The 8,190-nt window shown below is 43.6% G+C and overlaps 1 protein-coding gene and 1 long non-coding RNA gene across 6 annotated transcripts in view; one reads left to right on the top strand and one right to left on the bottom strand.

Annotated features, from left to right (window-relative positions):
• Window positions 1-1,067: 1,067 nt before the first annotated feature.
• Window positions 1,068-3,113, bottom strand: LOC111834875 (uncharacterized). Its single transcript, XR_002836089.2, has 3 exons — window positions 3,023-3,113; window positions 2,055-2,163; window positions 1,068-1,693 (listed from the first exon to the last, which is right to left on the bottom strand). It is a non-coding gene; the product is annotated as an uncharacterized lncRNA (long non-coding RNA).
• Window positions 3,114-3,186: 73 nt separating this feature from the next.
• LOC111834874 (disabled homolog 1-like) overlaps window positions 3,187-8,190 on the top strand; it is a 99,637-nt gene continuing 94,633 nt past the window's right edge. The window contains exon 1 of one of the 5 annotated variants that reach the window (XM_023794659.2): window positions 3,187-3,411. The gene's annotated coding sequence lies outside the window, so the exon portion shown is untranslated. The other 4 variants (XM_023794663.2, XM_023794665.2, XM_023794660.2 and 1 more) reach the window with 4 other exon arrangements.

The following is an 8,190-nucleotide window of genomic DNA, read 5'->3' as shown; positions in this document are numbered from 1 at the left end:
TCCTCATTGATAAATTCACCAATTCACACACATAAGAACTTCAATGTCAAATAATAAGTAATAAGAATGTCACAATGTCTGGCAAGAAAAATGTCCCATGGCATGAAAAACCGAATCCTAATCGCACCAAATAACAATTTATTGCTCCTTTGAACATTTGTCCTCATCCCTTCCGTTGCACATATTCTATGTCAAGTTATGTTAAATTTTAAGAGCAAACACTGAGGCATCTGATAATCGTAAACGTATTTAGCCTAGATAATCAAAGAAAAATCATATATGATTCTCATGTTTGTTCCTGGGATGTTTTTGTTAAATGTTTACCCACATAAATATGGAGGACACAACTTGCAGTAAAACCCAAGACGAAAATAGTATCATATCCGGAGACGACAGAATAGAATAGCTGAACAAGCTATATTGATCAACCCAGTAAATTCTCAAATTTGTAAGATGACAATGCAATTAGGGGAACAGTATAACATTAGAAACACAGACATTATACAGTTTAAAGTAATGCCACTGCTTTTGCACTCTTCTTATGCTGTGTCAGACTGCTACACCCATCTAATGTGTTGATTAGATGTGTTGAATCTGTCATTCTGCAGAATGCATTAGTATTGCCTTCTAGTGTCTAGGGCCATAATGTTTAAAAACAGCAATCATGATCAAATTTAAAAAGAATATATGTGAAGTTCCAAATAAATAACATTTTTCAGTTGCTCAGTGTAACCAGCGTGACAAAACTTGGCCCTTTCGTATTTGTATCTGGAGAGCCCTTTCTCGTCATCTTGGTTCGTTTCTGTTTCCAGCGTCGTCCCCCAACCAGTGAATACTGTAATACAGACAGAAATGGCAACAGAAAAATCCACTTCATATCTAGATCTCAGAGCTGAATGCAAGGAAGGCCATCAGATTTATGGGGATTCCCAAAAATGGACCTTTACCATAGGGGAATTCAACTCAATCAGTAACATCAGAATCAAGCAGTAACAACGTAACTAAGTGTCTTGCCATCAGAAGAGGAAGGACGCTGGCAATCCATTGTATGAAGAACTATGCTGCTTTTTCACATCATTGATGTCTGGTGACCTTGCAATAATTTCTCCCTCATGAGCTGGTCATAGTAAGTAATGAGCTGCTCAGTATTTTTCATTACAGGGCTGTGACAGTTTCAAATGATAACAGGAGAATTCAATTAAAAAACATAACAAGCATGCTTATTCTTAATTATCCAGGACAGCATACTGATATATCGCCTTATACAGGTATATCTCAGCGCAGACAATTTTCTCTCAGATTTAGTATTGCTACAAGATAGTAAAAATTGTTTTTTTGACCTCCGAACCAGTTAGACCGTCTTGAATATAAACACAATGCTAGATGACTTGAATCCAGGGCGATCTTTCTGACAAGCTGTTACTCAAGTCTATCCTGAGATTGAGTGACATCCAGCAGTCAAAAGGATCATCTTAGGGGCAGTTCTGACAGTCAGCATGGGAGATGTCATTAGTCTGTCCTAATTCTCCTGGGAATCTGGAGCATAAACATCAAAGCTGCATAATGCAGGATTTCAGAAAACCTTACAGGAGATCAGGGCATCTGCATCCCTCTGACAGGCCATGTTTTGTCTCTCCTTTATTCGTACTTGAGCGGGTTGCAGAGGAGGGGGTCGACAGCAGAAGATACAGTCCTGCATAAACAAAGTGTGCCAGCCAGACATGATGTTTCTGCTGGAAGCACCAAGGAACAATGTGAAGCTTTCTGAGGAGATATCAGGGTCATTCAACTGCAAGACAGGGCCACCTAGGCATTCATGTATCCCCACCTTATCAGTTAGCCAAGCTTAGAGATCTGGGCAGAGAGGGAGTCTGGGGGTGGTGGATTTGCTGAATTTGCCTCCTTGTGCTGTTTTGTGGTCATTTGTGTTTATTCTGTTTGATTGTGTCATCCATGACTAAGATCAGTTCCATGACAGTTAACTGTCATTTTAATCTGACCTCATGGAGCACAATAAACTGGTAACTGGGTGTGAAAGACTGAATCCACCGTACCTTTATCTCAGCTCGTCTTGACCAGGTCAGAAGATGTGGATTCCTTCTGTACAGTAGCTGTCAAAGCCCAGGTGATGCCCTAGGAAAACTCCCCTGCCAAGCTTGATCACTGCGGGGGTGGAGAGGGGTAAGGGTGGCCATGTTAAAATTTATCGAGGAGGTGGCCAGAGGTGGAAAGTTCAGGTTCAGAAAGTACAAATGCAGACCAGGGTTTTGTTTCAACCAACCAGCTGAATATAAAGAGTCACAGTCACAGAGTACTCAACTGGTTGATTGAAACAAAATCCTGGTCTGGATTTCTACTTTCTGAACCTGAACTTTCCACCTCTGGCAATGGGCAACTTTCCACACTGCCCTTACCAGGATACCAGCATTTGCCACTGCTGATCTGTAGATCAGGGCAGCTGGTGGAGTGAGGTATGTTCCCACAGAAATAATTGGTCTTTCTCAGTATGATTAATGTAATTGAAATTAATATGATGTAGAACATTCGTTTAAAAATGGTCTGCTGTAATCTGTTACACACACACACACACACACACACACACATGTATAGGGTAAACATATCCTTATGGGGACCGCTCATTCATTTCGATGGGAAAAATGCTAACGCTAACTATGACAGCCTTAACCCCTACCCTGCCCTAACCATAACCATAAGTAACCTAACATAATACAAGAGTTTTTGCATTTTTAGTTTTTTCATAGCAGTCACCGATGTTTATAAAATAGAGTTTTCCCTTATGGGGACCAGGAAACCGGTCCACATAAGGGAAAAAAAAATGGATATTTATCACGTTATGGGGACATTATGTCCCCATAAGGATAGGTAAACCCGCTCACACACACACACACACACACACACACACACACACACACAGATACACACACATTTATGCGCGTATCCTTTACCCATGCAGTATAAAGTTCACTCCTCATATGTGGGTTTATATACCCATCACATTTACCTTATGTAAATAACAAGCAGCGCGTATCAAAAGTTCTTCTTCACCATAACGTTCCCATTTGTATTTCCGATCCAGGACCCCCTGTTCACCCTCCCGCTCCCGTATTTATAAACCAGGTCAGCGAGACCAGGGAAGAGTTAACCGCTGGCTGGCGCGGTATTGGCTGCCTTGGCGGAGGTGTCGGCCAGCCTGGAGAGAGGGGCAGCCGGCCGGGAGTGTGAGAAAGCCTGGCCGAGGAAGGATGTAGTGCGGGCTCTCTTCACTTACTTCTGGGATGGTACCTTTGCTTTGAGAGCAGTCATGGACCTGTGTAGCCATCGCCATCGGGGGTTAATTGGGTTCCCACTATGACAAGTGCCGGAGCATCGCTTTCTCACATCAGCGGGAAGGTAAGAGCAGCAAGTGCCCCTGGAAGTGCAGCGCGGTGCCGATCGCATGCACGGGTCCGCGAGACGTTTCTGCACCGTGCAAATCACATGCATCGATCTGCGAAACGTCTTCCATGGATGCATGTGTCGCGTAATTCCTGCAAGTGCATTTTCTTTAAGATGCATTTAAGATCTTTTTTTACACTTTCCGTGTCGAACAAGTTGAGAACCTTCCTGATGTGTAGTTGTTACCCACGGATTGCGACGCGGAGCTGCAGTTATGAGGAGCATCGGACACAGCTTGATGCTGACCAGTTTACCTTTAACCAGGTAAACCAGTGCGTGGCCGCGGCATTTTTTATCATGTCTATTATGCATTTAATCAGAAGAAATACGGCAAAAAAGGTGGTGTGTGTGTTACAGGCGACCCCGTCGACATTTTGCAGATACGGGTAGATCAGCTCCAAGTGGAAAACAGGTGACTGTGTATTTTTCCGCTTTACATATAGTTTAGTTTATAACCTACGTTATTGCTGTATTATGTTTCGTGCTTCGGGTTTTCACATATTTTCAAACTGATACACGGAGGACGGTAATCCGCGTTTGCCCCCTGGCGTAACTGGATTTTAATGGGAGAGGAGATAAACAGGGAAACTGTGCCAAGTTTATTAGTTAATTGCATATGTGGTATATATTAGTAATCAGTATAAACTATCAGTTTGGTAATTTTGTTACAAAAAAATACCTAACAGTTGCTGGTGATTGCATGGGTTTGCGGCGATTCACCGCGCTGTGGATCCAGTTAAAACGCCACTGCAGCGATGGTTCGGGAAATGAATACGAGGGTTCTGTAAATCAGCTTATAGCCGCTGCTGGGTAGCTGATGGCTCTGTCGGGTCTGCTTGGTTTGGGGTCTTATGGTCAGTCACACGCACCGGCCGCTTTTCTTGATATGCAGGCAGGGCGCCTGTCAGCCCGGTTATAGCCGCCGGGCTGCGGGGAGCCCAAAAGCGGGAGCAGGCGTGCGCCCGGCGGGTCCTGCGGCTCTGATCTATGGGCTCTCATTGTGCTAAAGTGCTGGGAACGGGGGTGGATATGTGTGTGTGTGTGTGTGTGTGTATGGGGGTGGGAGGGTTACAGCTTCGTGGGAATCTCCCGTGTCCGCTGAATGGGGGCTTGGATAAAAGGCAGGCTGCAGTGTTAGGGCTGCCCGGATTAGCCACAGTTTCTGCATTTGTGCGACTCGACAATGGTCTAATCAAGTTTTTCTTTATTCCTCCAAAAAGTATGAAGGACAAAAAAAAAAAAAAAAAAAAAAATCAATGTTTCAGTGGCCCCAATTTGCAAAAATATCCAGAAGCAGAGTAACACGGAGACTCACAAGTTACACTGTTGTAACTAGATGCGCACCTTGTTGCTACTTGTTATATTAAAAAAGATGCCGATCGGCGCTTCAGCACCACAGTCTGATCATAGGAAATGCGAGGCAGAGCAGCAACTGCGCCCGATAGCGGAAATCTCAGCTGGTGAATAAAGCAGCCAATTTGTATGCTGGGGCGTCCGTCGCCTGATCTCTTTAGGTTCACTGTGTCCTCCTGTATTTTTCTGCTGGACGCCGCATGTCAGGCTGCTTTGCTGCACCTACTGCAGGAAATGCATGACTCTTTGGTATCTAAAGAGATATGGGTGACTTCAGTGGTATTTCACTGTAAATCCATCTGAGGGGGATGTTGGCTCCTGCTTATTTCCCTGGAATTCTGTTGGGAAAAATATCCTGGGCCATCTACCATTGTGCTGTGTGTGTGTGTGTGTGTGATGGCTGCTCTGTGTTTCTTTATGGCTTATAAGGCGAGGAAAGCCTTGAATTGACCGGCTGAACCATGAACCCAGGAGTCATCGTAGTATTTTTAAATATGAGCTGATGTCCGGGAGCTACCGCGGTGGTGACGGTTCTGCGGATGGGATACTGACCCGGAACACGGTATTCCCAGTGTGGCGTCGGCTGAGGCTGCTGTCTGTTCCACGTTATGCACCTTTCTGACCACGGCCTGCATCATCCAACCAGACAAAATGGTCTCCTTGGAAACCATGTCCATTGTGAATAAACCCTCAAACTCATTTTTGTTCAGTAATTTGTAGAGGTTGGTACATGACCAACCCCCTTATAACAGCTTGAGTTTAAATTCTTTTTAAACAAGATTAGTTGGGGGCCCTCATTAGTGGGTGGGGGGGGCTATGTATTAAAATGGTCCTGCCATCCATCCAGCCACCGTGTTTTGGGGGATTGCAATCTGTCCCAGGCAGAATAGGGCACAAAGCAGGGGGGGGGGGGGGCGCCCAGTCTACTGGACTTCACAAAAGGACTTCTCTGTATGAAAGTGCTTTTTAATGATTTTTTTTTCTTGGTTGATTGTCTCTGAATAAATGATGCAGCTGCTTAAACTCCTGGAGTCTGCTGCCACACTTTGTAAAAATCAGGCTCCGGAGATGCAGAGAGTGATTTTTGCACCCTCACAAAGCCCCCCCAGCCTTCTGTGAAACGCAGGAAGTGTCAGGGACGCTGTGAATATTCAGTTTGATGCGCGTTTTACGTCTTTTCTGCGCGAACTCGGTAGGGAAAGCTTCCTGGCGGCCTGCTGGGCACAGTTGTTCACTGCTGCCGCCCTGCTGGTGAATCAGCAGATTTGGTCAGTGTCCCTGTGAAGCCCCGCAGTTTCGAGGGGGAAGGGGGTCTGGGCTGCAGGCATGTCCCCTTGAAAGCTGCATCCAGTCCAGCTGGTTGAAAGTGAATTTACCTGGTCGGTTAGCGTCCTTTAGGTTGGTGTGTGTTGTAGGCTCCTTCGCTCTTATCTCCTCACTTTGTCACGCGGCACTGCAGGCTGGGAGCCTCTGCTGAGATCTTACAGTAACCCTTCGTCTGTGTCCGTGCGTCATCCTCTCTCTCACCTTGTGGCTGAGTGCTTCAGACACACAGGATTGCACTCTTTCTGCCGCCGCTCTCGTGAAGCTGTCACCTCTGGGGAGGCGGGGGACAGCCAGAAGACCTCCCGCAGTTGTATCTTAATTACTGCCTGTGGCCGACATCCTCCTGTCAGATGAAGGCTGGCTCCTCTACCTCGCGGTTAAACTCCGTCCTGATCTCCCCAACCGCGGACCGGATCGCTTAGAGCATCACTGGCTGCATAGAGCCGAACCTCCTCTCTGTATTTTTGTATTTGTAGAAACGCCCATCCCCCTCTTCTGTAATGAGCATCTCGTATTATTATATTCATACCATATATACAACTGTAATGAATTACATTAACTTACAGAATTAGGGGTGATTTCGAGTATTTTACCAATATTGTTGTCGTATTGGTATTATATAGTAATTAAACCTAATACTATAACTATTGGCGAATTTGTAAATGACAAAGGTATCACTTTACAATAAGGCTCCCTTTGCGACTTGTAAATGGTAGTAACTCATTAATAAAAAGAAAACTTGTTGTTACAACTTGCTTAAAGTTGTCTATCAATAATTTACATAGTGTTACAACCTAATTAATAACCAGATTGTAAACCATTCATAAACTCTTTATATGGGAAGTCTTATTGTAAAGTGGCACTATGGCGAAAAACAGAAAACTCTCTGGGTAATATAGCTACTAAAAATAAGTTGAGAACAGTCTAAAACTTGCTACAGTAATAAATAATTGGTAACATAATTAATTTTGGTTCCTTCAATGAATTCATAAAAACTATTGCTGACTTTTAACACTTTGGAAGGATTTAGAATCTTTTAGTTACAGCTCATTGTACCAGATGCCTCCACTTTTAGTCTGTTTTCTAATGAGGAAGAGCTGCACGATATTGGAAAATTTCCAAATATGTAAATGATATTTTGCAGATGCTTTTTTTCCAAAGCAATGTATCAGTGAAGCACATATCACATTGCAAACATACATGCTGTCATGGAGTCAGCTAGACATAAATGTGCAGCTACTGTAGACTGAGCTTACATTGAATGGCCAGGTTCAAGAATAACTCATATTGGAGCAGGAGATACACAACTTCCAAGAAAGCAAGAAGCTAAAAAGATTATTATTAACACCAGAAGTGCAACAAAAGAACATTCAGGGAACGTTAGGAGGCATCAGGCTAGTAGAGGAATATCATGATGTGATTTGTATTTTCAATACATTGAGATGATTATAAAGCAAAAAAGGAGTTGAAAAATTACCCTAAATCAAATATAGCCATATAGAACTTATGTATCAATAGAATGTCAGTTTAGTTGGTGTTTTTGCCAGGACTTTGCCAACAAATTACTCATCACAATGGAATACTTCCACACAGTGGAAGGTGAAGGTCTTTTGGTGACCAGTTCTTATTTGCATTTTCCCATCTTACTCATCATTGTTAAATTTCTCAAAAACGCGTCATACTTTTTTAAGTGAATCCGACAGCAAGGACGAAAATGATTGATTGGATGCAGCACTCGCGCGAGAGCAGCGGTGGTACACATTACAGTGATACACATTACAGTGATGTGTAACATAACTAGATTATGGTGAAAAGGAACAATCATAAAAATTGCCAAGCATGCTGAGTTTGGTTTCCTATGATGAAGTAAAATGTGTAGTATGGTATTCTGTGGTATTTTGGGGGGTTATGAAATGTGCCTCTTGGCAAATTTTTGTTGTGGGGAACGTCCCCTCCCTGCTTGGCAGATTTTATCACCAAGATGTCAAAATATCACAAGAGTGTTGCTTTTAAAAACTCTGTGACTCTGTGGACACTGGACGGTATGACGGTATG

This window comes from Paramormyrops kingsleyae, chromosome 15, assembly GCF_048594095.1.
Source record: "Paramormyrops kingsleyae isolate MSU_618 chromosome 15, PKINGS_0.4, whole genome shotgun sequence".
NCBI lineage: Eukaryota > Metazoa > Chordata > Actinopteri > Osteoglossiformes > Mormyridae > Paramormyrops > Paramormyrops kingsleyae.
This window is presented reverse-complemented; position numbering and strand designations above follow the sequence as displayed.